At 41.0% G+C, this 15,856-nt stretch overlaps 1 pseudogene across 1 annotated transcript; it reads left to right on the top strand.

The window, feature by feature from the left end:
- Window positions 1-4,139: 4,139 nt before the first annotated feature.
- On the top strand, window positions 4,140-15,083 carry LOC308196954 (ubiquitin carboxyl-terminal hydrolase 42-like; annotated as a pseudogene). The gene is made up of 15 exons: window positions 4,140-4,368; window positions 5,076-5,276; window positions 6,363-6,473; window positions 6,634-6,736; window positions 6,900-6,967; window positions 7,124-7,194; window positions 7,729-7,811; window positions 9,041-9,152; window positions 9,513-9,653; window positions 9,847-9,947; window positions 10,408-10,549; window positions 11,229-11,936; window positions 12,307-12,395; window positions 12,724-13,824; window positions 14,323-15,083. The product of its transcript is annotated as a ubiquitin carboxyl-terminal hydrolase 42-like (transcript).
- The last annotated feature ends 773 nt before the right edge of the window (window positions 15,084-15,856 follow it).

Genomic DNA, 15,856 nt, shown 5'->3' with positions numbered 1-15,856 from the left:
CATGCAATAAAGCAAAACATTCACAGGCTGACCTTCCATGCAAAACAAGGCAACTTAGTAAGACAGGAACCGCAAAACTGATTGCTCTTTAAAGTTAAAATGAGATTTGAAATAGATCAAGTTAGCAAGTGGTGTTAAGTCTGTAAGTAAGTCTGTTTTTGCCAGTGCAGCACAGTTCCCTATCATGTAGCCAGAGCTGCTTCTGTAGCTCCAAGAAGCAAAACTGCTTTGACAAAATACTGTGTCATGAAAGCATTCGTTGGTGCGGTAGGCACAGCTCAGGTTCAACAACTGAAAGACCATCAGAGTGGGACTGCAGAAAGATCTTTCAGAAGTTCCAAAAAGACATGTGGGGGTGGGAGTTTAGTTGTGTTAGATAACACAATCTTAGATAAAGATTTTGGTCTTAACGTAAAAGTAAGGGCGTCTACCGATTTCTTCAACTCCAACAACTGAAGCACAAGTCTGAAAAATCGCCTTTAAGAATGCAATGAAAATATTTAACTCTTCTGTATGTTCATAGTTTGTTGTCAAGCAAAGGAATGAATGCTGATGCCTTAACTATCTAGGGCTGTAGCTTACAGAAAGACTACACCTTCCTGTTTTTTTCCCTTTAAAAACGTTAAATCCATGTGAAATTATTTGGGGATGTTTTCACATGCAAAGCCTAATGCAACTCGTGCCTAATGCAAGCCCTGTCATCTTCTTCCTTTAGTAGTGTCGCATTAAGGGGTGTAGCCGATTGACCGTTACGGGTCCGGTCGGCTTCAGGGTACTGAACTATCACGGCCACGGATCCACCAACAACGCAGCACGCCCTCGCTCTAGTCGCGTTCAAGGAGAACTGTCACGGCCAGGAACAATGCAATTAAGTGCAGTTTATTACGGCAACAGATACACAGGTCCTTTGGATTGCCAGTGATAAATTCACTGTCTGCAAAAGCAAGCTAGCATGCATGAAATGCACAGGTACACGGCCTAGGTATTAAGATGTTAAAAAGCATAAAGACGCTAGAGATTTCTAAGTTTCCGTGGAGACGCCTGGTATAACCAAGCGTTCAGATCTTACCTCGCAGCATCCCAGTGGGCGGGGGGGGGGAGGGGTGAGAGGCTCAGCCTGTCGACTGATGTCAGAAGGTATCCTTCGTGACAGTATCTTCCCCAACATTCCCTTTCTCTTAAGCCAATTTATATTATTTTCTATCTTTTAGGTGGAGCTTGAGTGACTCCAGTCATGCGTATCTTGGTTGTGATTGGTAGAAATTACCTCGCATGCGTTTAAAGGCACAGGCTCCGAGAAATTCAGAGGATGTGCTCAGTGAGGGGTGGTTGCCCCTTGGAGGCGGGTAGCTTTTGGGATGGAGGGGTGCTTATAATGCCTAGTCACTTAAGGCAATTACTCCACAAGGAGTAACTTTACTCCTTTAACTTAACTACTTGAACTACTTTAAGCTTTAACTACAGCATATCTAAAACATAAGGAGGATGTTACTATGTAAAAAGCAGATGAAACCAGTCCTTAACTCTTACTGCTTATTGTGCGTGAGCAGACTGGCATGAGTTTTAGCTATACTGGCAAATATCAAAGCACACCTGTGTAGTCCCAAAGCTGGGAGAAAAGCAAGGAAACCTTGAAGAAAATAGGGAGGCCTGTAGCTTGTGTAGTCTTTTAGCTGAGAAAATAAGGAAGGAGAGAGACAGGTAGCCTTGAGCTAGCAGAAGCAAGGAAGAGAAGGGATAAAAGGGAAAAAACAAGAAGGAGAAAACCAGCTCCAGACTGGCCTGTAGTAACCTTTTGCTCATTAAGGGTCATTAACACATTAGAAATCACACCTGTCAAAATGATAATCCTTGCTAATGTGGGATTCGGTGTGTGTCCCCCTCCTCCTGTACCCCCCCCCCCCCCGGAACGAGCTGAAGGAACAGGTACAGCACGTTAGCCTGGAATGCCTTCCCTCCCAACCAAAGTAAACTGGAGCTGTAACTAACACAAGCAGAAACAAGGCTTCCACGTTTTCAGCTGAATAAAGTTCCAACAAAATCATCCTCTGGGATTTGAAGCTTACTTCAAATTACATGCCAACAGCTCTTTTCCCTGAAAGGTCTTGCCCAGTTCTTACGTCATAGTAAAGTGTATACCTATAAAATTTACAGTTAACGTCTTCTCTTAGTTTGTCCAATTTTTGCATTATCGCTCAGCTGTGTGCTCATTTATAAGCTGATGCATGTATACAAGCTGCTGCTCAAGTCCTACGTCTTGTTTGCAATTCTTCGTTTCCTTGTTGCCAGCATATTGTAAAGCGGATCCCTGCTGCTACTCGCTCTAGAAGAAAAGGAATCATCGGTTTGGTTACCAAATACCCGCTTCTGGAAACCAGAAGTGTTTTGGTCTCTCTTCCCTTCGAATGACTCCACACCTCTCATCAGATAATGGATTGCTGACCTAGAATCAGAGAACATCCCAAGGTGGAAAGGGCTCACAATAATGAGCGAGTCCAACTCCTGGCTCCACACAGGACCACCCCAAAAGCAGAGCCTATGTCTGAGAGCATTGTTCAAACACTTCTGGACCCCCGTCAGGCTCGGTGCCACGACCACTGCCCTGGGCAGCTGTCCCAGTGCCCGAGCGCCCTCTCAGGGCAGCACCTGAGGCGCACGGGGCTCGGCGGGGCGGCCCGGGAGGGGAGGAGGACGGCGGGGCGAAGCGGCCGCTCCCTCAGAGCCGTGTCCCCGCCGCCTCGCCCGCACGTCGGGGCTTTTTCGTGTCGGGGCTTTTTCGTGTCGCGCCCTCGGGCTCTCGCCGCGGGCGACATGCCGCTCCCCAGCGCGGACAGCTTGCGCGCGGGGCCTGCCCGCGGCGGCGGCGGGAGGGAAACCCCAACCGCAAAGCCGTCCCGGCAGGGAGAGCTCGGGGTGAGGGCCGGTCCGGCACCGACAGTAAAGACACGCCGGAGGAAACGCTCTGCTTTTAGCCGTGAGCACCGCGGCCAGGTTGAAAAGGCGTCACGCTGGAGCTCCGAGTTGGGCGGCGTTCCGAGGCCGTTGTGGCAGTTGTGGAGACGGCCTCGGCTGAGGTGGCGGCTGCTGTCGCTGCTGTCCCCTCTGTCCCCGCTGTTGCCGCTGTTCCCGGCGCCTGGAGACCCCCGGCAGCCCCCTGTGACAGGACCTGTGGCCCCGGGGAGCAGGTCCTGTGGCCCCCTGTGCCCGCCGCCTCGTCGGCCATCCCGGCAGCAATCCTGCCAGCACAGAATAGCTCACCGGCTTTACGTGCGTTTCAGGGTAAAGTGACGATTAACTTCTATTTCCTGGCTTGGGTGCTGCTTTATTCTTTAACGGAGCTTCAGGTTTAAAGGTTAAACTCAGTTCTGTCAAGGTTAAACTCAGTTTCGTGAATGGCATCTTGGACAAAATCTTAAGCTGTGATTGACTCTCTGCTTAACAGAGGCCAAACGTGTACCTACTGAGAAGCAGGTCATAGGTGATAAGCCCTCACAAATTAACTTGCTATCACAAAGTGACGCCCAGAAAAAGTGTATTCAAAAGCTAGGCTCATTATAGAATCACAACCAAGCCATCATGACTGGTGCAGTAGACAGTGAGGTAGAGGGTGAGCCCTGGAAAGACAGAAGTAAAGTAGCAGCGAAATGCAGGTACCTTTGTGCACACGAAGCAGAAAAGCGCAGGCAGTAAAGTAATAGTGCTCCATTACTAGCGTGAGCAACAATTATATATAAATCGCAACCATTATCTATTAGATAATAGGTAATAATTAATAGATAATTGCAAAGCTCCAAAAATGCAATAAATAACTGATTCCCCTCAGAGAATGTCATTTGCATTTTTATATTAAAAAGACTCCAGAGTTGTAATGGATTAAAATCCTACGAAAGTGAAAGAAATGGCATCAGCCACTAGTTCTGCAGAAGCTAAAAGTAATACTGATAGAGTTTTGATGGAAATTTTTCCTTTGTGTGTTTAGTTTGGGGATTCCTTTTAAATCATTCATACCAGCAAGTTAGTTCTTCAAGGCCGTTTCTTTGAGATTAAGTGACAGGACTTCTACTACTCTTTTCTTCTTGGAATGCTTCTTGGTATTCTTACGTCAGCCAGAACATTTGTCTCTGTCGCAGATGAGAACAATGACCATAGTTAACAAGCCCAAATCTTCAAAGTCTAAAAAGCCATCTTCAAGGCGGTCTGGCAAATCCAAGAAACCGAGTACTAAAAAACTGATGTCACGCACCGCAAACTGGGGCCGGATACCACCTGCAGAAGATTCAAGCCAAGTCTCTGTGGCCCAAGGATGTGGAGGTGCTATTTATTGTAGATCCTCTGAAAAATCTAAGCCTTTTGCCCAAAGAGATCTAAGTAAGTGTGCGCTTTATCCTGCCTCCGTTTTCTTCAAAACAAAAGTAGAAAGTGGTAGTTCTTGCTTGTTGCACTGATAGAGAACAGGACTACTGTGAATAAAGACTTCCAAAGCGATTCTCCTAAGGCAACTGAAGTGACTGACGTTACAGAAATTAATTTTGATATATTTACAGTCGACAGAGAAATGTGGGGAGCATTTTGTAATGCACTGATTCATCCATATCTTTTCTGTTTTGCAAAGAAAAGTGTTTGATTGTTGCTATTCACAGGTTCCATTATTCACAGGTTTTTGAATGTTAAGATTGCTCAGGAAAAGATCTGATATTTGTAGGGGTACCGTCATTCCTAGTTATTTGTTTTTACATTGTCCTTGCATTTATTACCATATAATTTCAAGTCTAAGTTTGTGGTTGAAGTTATAATAAGGAAAAAAGCATATAATAAGGAAGAAATTAAAATGGTTGACTAAACTTTTTTTTCCCAAAACGTTGTGTTGACCAGCCAATTTGAAGATGGCGGTATTAAAGGTGTCTGCAATAAGTTTTTCTGTTTTGGATTGTAGCTAGTTCCTCTAGGTGCTCCCGCAGAATAGTATTTTTACTATGCCTATATATACTTTATATATTCACTATACCTATATATACTTAATACCTTTCTTAGAAACAAACAAACAAAATCTCTTTTTAAATATAACTTTCTTGCAGTTGTTAATGATGGAATTGCTCCGCCACAAAGGATTCTTTTTCCACCTGAGAAGATACGTATGGATTGGCAAGAAACACAAAGTGTTGGAGTTGGCCTGTACAATCTTGGCAACACGTGTTTTCTTAATGCTACTCTACAGTGTTTGACCTACACCCCCCCACTTGCCAATTACATGCTTTCTCTTGAGCACAGCCAGTCATGTGAGTACTTTCTAACAGTATTTTAAATCTGTTGGATAGCTGTGAAGGTGAAAGAACAGCAGTGATTCTGTGAGACAAACTTACTTGCCTGATTTTACCTGTAGACGCTGGCTTTGAGCATTGTATTAGCAGTGGGCTCGGAATAGCATATGGAGTGCGTTTAATGCACCATGTGTTTTTTTTGTTTGTTTGTTTGTTTGTTTTTTTAAAAGGATCTTTTCTTGCTTCATGGGAATAATGAAGTGCATTGGACAGTAATGCATTTAATGAACATTTGGCATTTGGGCTATTTGGGCTTCCTGCTGCTAGAAAGGCAATAAAATTTAGGATGTTGGCATCATAGGTCTTTAGTCTGCACAGCCGAGGTTCCATAATGCACTACAATAAATGGTCTGTTCGTTGTTGAACCAATTAAAAAAAAAAAAAAAAAAAAAAAACCTAGAAAGCAATATGAGCTGTTATGAACACGACTAGATTTTTTTGTGGGACTGTATTAAAATCTAGACTGATTTTGTCCTAAATAAAATGTTGTACTATAAAGTAAATGTTGTACTAAACCTGTATGCTTTTTAGGCTGGTATCTTTGTATCGATACCTAGAAATTTAACTGTTTTCTTCCTGTATATAGAAATCGTTTCAGTTAAGAATCCTGTTGAAAAAAGGAGGGCAGAAGTACTATTACATACATTACTGTAATTTTTCCTTTCTCCCAAAGGACTCGTAGCTCTGTATCATGAAGCTCACCTGACAGCACTGTGCTGAAAATAACCCACGTTCTCTTAATGCTGTATCATCAAGGTCAAATATTCTTTCCTCATACATTTTGCAACCTGTGGAGTTCACATTCCTGTCAGCCTTTACAAACGTGACTTTGCAGTAGTCTTTTAGATTTCTCATCACAAAATGCACTTGAATACAGGCTTAATGGATATTTTTATTCTATAAAGTTGTGTGAAATGAAATGTTAGGAGACTGTTGGGACAAGGAGAGTGGATATTGTATCTATAGTTTAAATGTTACTTATATGTTTGTTTGTAGTTATGTCTGTTTCGCTAGACTGGGATGCTTTCTTCTTTCACTCTTCAGGTCGTGAACAAGATTTTTGCATGATGTGCACGATGGAGACTCACATTAACCAGGCCCTGCGTTGCACTGTTGATGCCATCGAGCCTACGCGTGTTATCAATAATCTCAGTCGTAAGTGGCTTCAGATGTGTTTCTTTTTCAGCATCTTGTAATCTTCAAATAATTATTTGATGTGTATAAATGGTTTTAACACTGTAAAGAAGAGAGATTTTAGAAACAGGAGAATTACTTCATTTTTAAATGAGGTGAATACTATCATCTTCTTATTTAGGAATAGGACAACATTTCCGTTTTGGCAGTCAAGAAGACGCACACGAGTTCTTGCGCTATACTGTTGATGCTATGCAGGAAGCGTGCTTGAATGGAAGCACCAAGTAAGCATAAACAAATTCACTTTTATACGTTCTCTAGCACCTTTTAGGCCTTTATTTACTATCAAAACTGAAAGTCTAGGTCATCCTTGGTTTTCATAAAACTCTTTGAAGAGTTAACTGTGTGCCTTAAATCTTCTGAGGTCTGATTATAATTTATTTCCAGATTGGACAGATCTTCTCAAGCTACCACCATCATTCATCAAATATTTGGAGGATTTCTAAGATCAAGAGGTACTTTTAAAAATATTCCTGTCCTTAGAACTGATCTGTGTCTTTTGTCGGTAGTAAAGCAGTCTGTAGTTTGTCTGAAGTAGTATCTATCGACAACTTGAATGTGGACAGTTAGTCTCCTTCACGTGTTGTTAAGCATTTATATTTTGCTTCCAGTGAAGTGCTTGAATTGCAAAGCAGTTTCGGATACGTATGAGGCATTTCTTGATATCACTTTGGATGTAAAGGTAGGAGGTTTTGTAAATATAATTCATGATGTTTAAGTACATGTATAACTTTCTAAATTAAACTTGTTTAACTTAAAAAACCAAACCACGTACAATGTTAAAATATAAGAGCTTGGTGGTGGTTAGAAAGTGGATTGGACTTTGTCCTTCTGTGGAACCCCTGTAAATAGTCTCCACGTCTGCATTGGGTTTAAGGGGAAAGAATTTTATTGCTGCGCAAAGTATAATACTGTCACACTTCTTTGTTGTTCTACCTCAATATACGTCTAATTGTTAGACTGTTGGATTTGTTGCCAGTATTGATGAGAAAGCACACTATAGATGCTGTCTGCGTTACTGGAAAATGATTTGTTTCAAAGTAAAATGACTTCCAGGTGAGGTAAACGCTGAGCATGCTCTTTCTGCCTCCTTCTTGACAGTGCTCATAGTAGATCGCTTAAGTATGTGTTAGTCAGGTTCTCTTATAAACTCCTAGTGCGTCTCTGGAATTTTGAATTTACAGTGACTTTACGCTCTTCTCTCTCGCTCCTCTAGGCGGTTTCATCTGTTACCAGAGCTCTAGAACTATTTGTGAAACCTGAAGAGCTGGATGGAGAGAATTGCTATAAATGTAGCGAGTAAGATTATTACTAATTATGTCTTAATACTAGATATTAGTTTTATATATTACATGACTTAGAGCGTAAGTTATCCTTTAACTTCATTTAGAAATAAGGAGACGCAGCATTGTTGTTGTTGTTGTTGCTTCATTTTCTAGTAGTGGTGAGCTGAAGCAAGGAGCTATGGAGAATGATTTGGAGTGGAAGGCAGCAGCAGGTTCCTGCAGGTCCTAGCGTTCACTGTGAAACAAAGTTAGATTGAGTGTCAGGGAATGTGAGCTGGCTCTGTGGTAATGAATGTTAGCAGCCTGTGCTGGCTCACTAAACAGCGTCTTGCACAGCTCTTGAACTGTGAAACCTGTCGATGTGGACTAATGTCCGAAATGAGCTCCCTTAAGCCTAACCCGTGCACAGGGAAAGCCTGTTGAGTTCAGGCGCTCTCTGTGCTGATCAATATGTAAGATGTTTCTACGTATGTGAGAAACAATTGAATATTTGCATAAGATGGTTTGGCAAAACAAGCTGTTAGTCAAACATCCCCTCAGAAAAGCACAGAGTGCCCGGCTCAGTTCTGTAGAATTCATGCCTGACCCCTCTAAATGAAAAATGCAGTATCCACTTCTTGTTGTTGGATACTAAGGAAATTAGGGTGTCGAATCAAGAGCGTCCAATAGGTTATTAAAGCAATTTAATCCCAGGTTCGTCTTAGCCTGCGGATCCTAGAAAGCAACATGCAGCGTATTCAGGATTCTCATAAGTGATGTCTGAGGAAGAGAAAGAACTGTAATAGCACCTCACATCTGAATTGCATGGTCCTTCCTTAATGTGCTCTTTGAGGTGTGATCGGTTCAGTCACACTTAAAGCCAGAATTTTCCGTCTTTTTGTGAGTTTAAAAGGAAAGGCCTTGCACATGTACAGTACTTTTTCCATTGCTGATAACTGTTATTAGTCTTATATATAACTCATTTTTACTATTTTTTGTTTATATTTTATAACTCCCTGGTAATACGCTTTCGTGAGAGATTCCTGTTCCCGCTGTGCTCTGAGTTGTTGGTAAAACTTACCTTCTTCTCTGTATTAACAAACGTGACATGCAGTGCATGGGTTTATGAAAAGAAAAAACCAAACATATGATGCAAGTAAATATCATTCAAATAGCATAAGCATGCATGAGACATTAAAACGAGTTTGTTTTGGGGGCAAAAAAGATGATGCTTTCAAACACTTGTCTCTGCTTGTTTTTAAGGTGTAAAAAGATGGTTCCTGCATCCAAGAGATTTACCATACACCGTTCTTCCAACGTTCTCACAATATCACTGAAAAGATTTGCAGATTTCACAGGTGGAAAGATCAACAAGGTATATTTCCCGCTGTAATGCAACTTTGTCATCATGTAATGGGACATCCCCCAAAGCTGAAAGTTGTTAATATTTTCAGACAATAATTGTAGACTAACGACTACGGCTTATTCTTTCTCTTAATATCAGTAAAGTTCCTGCTTGACAAGAAGCATATACTTTCCTCTGAGAAGGCTAATTCATCAGAAAACAGTTGTCTGCAACTTCTAGTATTAAACGTTGCTTATGGGAAGACTTATTTTTAGTGAATCAAGAGATATATTCATATAATTCCAGTCTCTGTTTTTTGGAAGTGTTTTTCTCTGGCTAGTCCGCGAAGTACTCTGATATAATTTTTCTATCTTCTTGGTCTCTCTTTAGGAAGTAAAATATCCTGAGTATTTGGACCTCCGAGCCTACATGTCTCAATCAAGTGGAGAACCACTCATCTATGCCTTATATGCGGTGCTGGTGCATCATGGTATCAACTGTCGCTCAGGACACTATGTATGCTACATAAAGGTAGAAGTCAACATCATTTCTAACAGGGTAAAGGTTGTGCTGGCAAACCAGTTCAAGTGTTACTAGTAGTACTGTTTCTAGGGAAAAAGATTTCATTATATGTTTATTTGACACGTGTGTATTTTATTGCTATCTGTGATTTCATTTGGAAAACATGCAATTCATCTAAAGATATCGTTGTCTTTATTTGCAGGCTGGTAATGGACTTTGGTATCAGATGAATGATGCAAAAGTAGTCCGTACTGACATTAAAAGAGTTCTTGGTCAGCAAGCTTACTTACTTTTTTATATCAGGTAATAACAAGTATTCAAATGTGTTCAGAAGAGATTTACTCTCCTGTTATTGATACTTTTCTTTTTGCAAGTGTTTTTCTTTCTCTCCCAGGAAAAGATGATTATTTCTCTAATTCAGTTCTGTCTAACCTGAAATTCTCTGTCATTTATTATCTTTTGTTGCTTGGCCTTAAACTGCAGCACTTGTGTAAATTGCTGTATATGTGTTATCTGTAGCTGGCTAATTTAGAGAAGGAGAGAAATGAAGGCCATCTGTGGTGTAAGAATGAATTATTGCTCTGAAAGTGATAGTCATAGTAGGAAGACTGTTACCTACTTTTCAGTTTGTAGTCTTGGCTAAGTCTTCTGTAGAGAAGGCTTCCATATCGTATGAACTGTTCCTATAAAATTATAGGATGGGATTTAATCCAAGAGTAGGCCGAAAGAAAAACTAAACTGAGATCACTGCTCTTTTCTGAAGGCGCTATGATTTGACGCTCGGAGAACGTGCTTTTTACTTAGCAGCACCGTCTTATCCCTGTTCATTCCCCCCTGGTCAGCGGGGGGCTAACAGTAAGCAGGCTGGATTTCTGGGACCACGACTTCCTCCTCATATGATTAAGGTAATTTAGGGAAGCGGGAGGGCAGATAATGGCACCAAACGGACAGTGGGTTTGGGGTTTGGTGTGGGGTTTTTTGTTTGGTTTTTGGCATCTTTGTTTTGTTTTCCTTCCCACGCTGCAGCTGTCTTCACAGCCCTCATGCTACAGCCAGAGTCATTCAAACAGTGGTTACTGCTGAATTGCGCAGCCATGCGACTCCATTGTTTATACCTCCTAGACAGCTTTGTAAAGCACAGAGAGCTACGCTCTTTGACAATTTAAGTAGAGTGTACTAATCCTCGAATCATTTAAAAGAGGACTTGTTTTTCCTATCGACGTCACTTTAGCTAAGACAGGGAAACCAAATTGTCTTATTCCTGAGCACCAGAACAATTATTCCAGGCTTTTTGGGGTATGTTTAAAGGGGAAACTAAATATATTTGGGAATAGCTTTAGGCAATGTTAAGTTGTTTGGATGGTTTTCAAAAATGATGTTAATTTGATATCAATATGCAGTAAACCAAAAGCAGGAATTAAATACACTTATGGGACTTGCATTTATCTTTTAAGGGCAGTGTTTTTTGCTTTTTAGGTGTTAAGACCATTTGTAGAAATACTTAGTAGGAGAATGACATGTTTAAAAATGTTAAATGGAGTGTTTCCATTAACCCGTCTTGCAATTTCTTCTTTTTAAATACAGAATTCAAGTCGTTTAAATGGAAATGGATCCATAAAAGAGGATGCAAATACCACTGGTGTCACCCTAAAAAGGCCATCTTCAGCACCACCAATGGCCTGTGTTCAAGAACAGGCGATTACCAGGCCTTCAATTACTGATACGTCAAAAAACCAGAAGATCACCATCAGTATTCACAATAAATTGCCTGCTCGTCAGACTGTGTCACAGCCTGACTGTCTTAGCAGTGCTGTGGAGGATGAAGATCTCTACAAGGCTGTTCCTTCATCCACAATCACAAATTCGGTAAAGCAAATGAAGCAAATACAAATACAAAAAAAAAAAAAAGAGTTTCTGCTGAAATTTTTGTGGAGCCAAAGGTGAATGGAAATCCTAAACTCAGCTCTGATAACACAGTCCCTTACGGTGCAGAATCTTCAGGAAAATCTGAGGAGGAGTCAAAGGGCTTATTTAAAAGGAATTGCAATGCAATGTGGAATTTTGGTTGGAAAGGTAGTCCGTACATTGCAGAATTCCCATTCTTCCTGTCAGAATGCTGATGAAGGAAGATCCCAGCATGAGCTGCCAAACACTGATTCACTGAATGGTGCTATTAGTTTAGTTCATGAATCTAAAGAAAACGGACTGAAACTTGATGATTCCACTTGCCAAGTTGAACCTGTTAAACCTTGTGAGATGTTCTTTTCTAAAACAAACGGATTGCTTGAAACATAGTAGTTTGCTCCATCGAGAATTTCTCACCCACGATGTATTCGGGAGTGTTTATCATGTTCCTAATTCAGGCGAAATGCTGAGAAAACACAGCACAAATTTGATCGTAACCCTTTGTGATACTATGCCATTAGAATTTGCAGAGCTGAGCTGACATTAGAACTTGTCAGCTTAAGCTGAGCTGAGATAAAAATTCTTAAGTTTCATAAAGTAGATTTTGGGAGGTGAGTTGGCGTTATCTTTGAAGTGTAGATAATGCATACAACACAAAGCGATCTTGCTTAGCATTTAATGTAGAAATTCTGAGAAGACTAGTCCTCAGCACAAATGGTATTTTTTCTGTCTGCTGACTTGTGCGTTTTAGTTGCAGATGCCTGGAGCTATGCCTCCAGTCCCTCGAGAAGTCATCATGGAATCCCTCACGGCCAGCCAGCTGAACAGCTTGTCAGAGGAAAGAAGGTAAAATGAGCACAGTCTGATTAAGACAAGATTTTATGGAAGTTCATTGCGGTTTTATCTGTCTACTAATACTATTTAATGGAAGGATTTAAATCAGTAGAATTCCGTACTGTATGGCCAGTGTTGCGAACAGAACTAATGATCGACACTGTGCATAGCACTCTGATGCAGGCTGGTGCCTCGCGGAGAACTTGTGTTTCTTCATAGAATGTTTTTCCATTTTTCTCCATTATCTGGAGAAACATTGGCTGTTCCCCCGTCGCCCCCACCCCTTTTTTCTCAGAGCAGCAGGTGGAGGGAGACGGAAACGTGTTTTTATTTTGTGCAGTGTCCCGGGACCTCCGAAATCTACTGAGAATGATGAATACCTTGAACAGTACCAATGTGATGACCGTGGAGACAAGGAGAAACCAAGAAGATCAAAAGAACATGAACTGATTTCAGAAGAAAATGTTTTCTACATCAAAGAGTCTTCTGAGACTGGTGAGAAATTGCGGCAAACTTCCCCTCTAAAGTCTGACAGTGAATGTAGTTCTAAGAACCTTTCCTCCTTAGCTGTTACAGATAGATGCCAAGATACAAAGGACGAGACTAAAAAATCTGACAAAGAGCGTTACCAGAGAAAGAGGGAACATTCTCCTACTGAAGAGAAGGAGAGTCAAAAAGATGGTCATTCCAGCAAGAGAAGGTGCTCTCGGAGTGTGGAAGTTGTTAAGCAAAAGCGTCACAAGCAGGAGTATTGGGAGGGAAGCAGGTACAGATCTTCCCATAGTGAAAGGAACAGCCCTGATAATGGCAGAAGACCAGTAAAATATTCAAAGTACAGATCTCGAAGCAGAGGAAGATCAGAACAAGATAGCGCTAGATATTACCATTCCAAAGGGGAAAGAAGTTGGAGCAGAGAAAGATACTATCAAGATGAACCACGGAAATGGGAAAAATGTAGCTATTACAAGGATTACTATTCACCTCATGCAGCAGGAGACAGTAGAGAGAGAAAGTTCTCTCACGGTGATAAAGACTTTGACAAATTGACTCAGACTTACTCCAGCAGGTCACATAAGCGTTATCATTACAAAAGCAGATGGCCTCACGGTTCCCTCTTGAGAGAGGAAGATGTACATCACTTTAGCACACCCAGAGCAGACTCACATCGTTGCTCAGTAGCTCAGCAACATTCTGGAAGACATTCGCGTGAGAGACATGCACTTCCACCTGTGTCAGCTCATTTGGAGAACTGTCGCCAGAAAAAGGCAAAAGAAGGAAACAGAAAAAGACAATATACTCGTGCAGAAGGTAGTGAAAGTGAAATAGAAAGGCAACGCAGAAAGGTAGAAAAGGAGGTTTTAGGTGGTGAAAACATGAAAAAATATAAGAAGTTCTAGAAGAAAAAGAAGTCTGAAGATAAACAGGGAGAGAAGGATTCCAAGTAAGCAGGGATTCCAGCCTAATCAGCATTTTTTTTCCTAATTCTTTTCTGGGTGCTTCTCATGTTTTGTTTTTTTTTTCATAGTTTCTGAGTTATTTAGATAGCATAATCTGGCTGGGGATCATGACTGGGGATCATTAGGTTGATCAGTGAAGACAGGAAAGGTATTGCTGAATTGTGTCAGAGCACTAGCTTTGGACCACGTAGTTCGAATCACATCTGCACACCATTCTGGATTAGGTTAAAATATTTTTTTTTTTTTACTTGCACATATTCCAGAGCTAACCATTGTTAATGATCTGTGTACCAACCAGGACCTATGGTCCTTCAATCTGAGGGCTTAAGTTTGCTGCATCTAAAGGAAGTTACATGTGCACAAAGTACCACAAAATAGCTGACATGCGGCAAATCATCGCCTGTGGTAAAATAAATAAAGTTTCCTGTATGCAACAAGTGCCACATCTTTTTTTCTCTTTTTAACTTGCATGTTTCTTTCAGACTTTATGATTTGTATTTCTCTGCGCTCCACTTTGACAATGCCAATCGCAAGCGTAACAAAAAGAAGAAAAAGGAGAAACATCAGGAAAGTGAAAGGCTTCTTGGAACACTTAGATCCTCGTTTCCAGAAGAAAACCCGGGAGAAGAAGGAAGAATCCCATCCTCCAGATGGCTCTTTATGAGAGCAATGCAGAAGTGAGGGCAGTAAACAACCTCACAAGGAAGGGAAGCCTTCCAGTGCAGGTGAAAGGAAGAAACATCGCATCCAGCGAGTATATTAAAGGTAAGCGGCTGCAGCATGTTTATGGGATTCCTTTTAGATTAATCTAGAGATTATCTAAAACAGTCTTTAAATGCTTGATGACTGAACAGTCTGCTGGATATTAAAATATGTTTTGAAAAATATGTTTCAAATGTTGTTTTTTCAGCTGTGTGGGGAGAACAAATACAGTGGCTATGAATATTTTGGCTATTATTCAGAACAGCATGTGGAGGGATATGTAAACTATGTAATATGTAAAAATATGTACTATGTAAAAATCCTGCTTTTTTTCTCCTTTTTGTTTTTTTTTTTTGTCTTTTTCTTTTTTTCCCTGCTATTATAGGTTTAAGAATATAGAGGAATGCGCTGATGGAAGCCATGTAAAGAGTCTCCAAATTTGCATTGGGTTTAAGCGGAAAGAATTTTATGTCTGCACAAATTATGATACTGTCAAAACTTCTTTGTTGTTCTACCTCAATATACATCTAATTGTTAGACTGCTGGATTTGTTGCCAGTATTGATGACAAAGCACACTATAGATGCTGTCTGCGTTACTGGAAAATGATTTGTTTCAAAGTAAAATGACTTCCAGGTGAGGTAAACGCTGAGCATGCTCTTTCTGCCTCCTTCTTGACAGTGCTCATAGTAGATCGCTTAAGTATGTATTAGTCAGGTTCTCTTATAAACTCCTAGTGCGTCTCTGGAATTTTGAATTTACAGTGACTTTACGCTCTTCTCTCTCGCTCCTCTAGGCGGTTTCATCTGTTACCAGAGCTCTAGAACTATTTGTGAAACCTGAAGAGCTGGATGGAGAGAATTGCTACAAATGTAGCGAGTGAGATTATTAACTAATTATGTCTTAATGCTAGATATTAGTTTTATGTATTGCATGACTTAGAGCATAAGTTATCTTTTAACTTCATTTAGAAATAAGGAGACGCAGCTTCGTTGTTGTTGTTGTTGCTTCATTTTGTTTAAACAACTGGTGCACGGAAATAATCCCAAACTTGAAAACGTTACATCTGTTTTGGAAATCTAAGAAGAGTGGCTATTAGCTGATATTGGACTTTTCTCGTAGCATTGTCTGCACCATGGCTTGTCAAGCTTCCTAGGCGTGTAGCTGCATGCTGAAATATTCATATTGGCAGAAGTGAAAAGACATGCCCAGTAAGTAGTGGTGAGCTGAAGCAAGGAGCTGTGGAGAATGATTTGGAGTGGAAGGCAGCAGCAGGTTGCTGCAGGTCCTAGCGTTCACTGTGAAACAAAGTTAG

The sequence above is a fragment of the Anser brachyrhynchus genome (genome assembly GCF_964034855.1).
Source record: "Anser brachyrhynchus genome assembly, chromosome: 6".
NCBI lineage: Eukaryota > Metazoa > Chordata > Aves > Anseriformes > Anatidae > Anser > Anser brachyrhynchus.
Note: the sequence above shows the minus strand (reverse complement) of the source record. Positions and strands in the feature narration are given on the sequence as shown.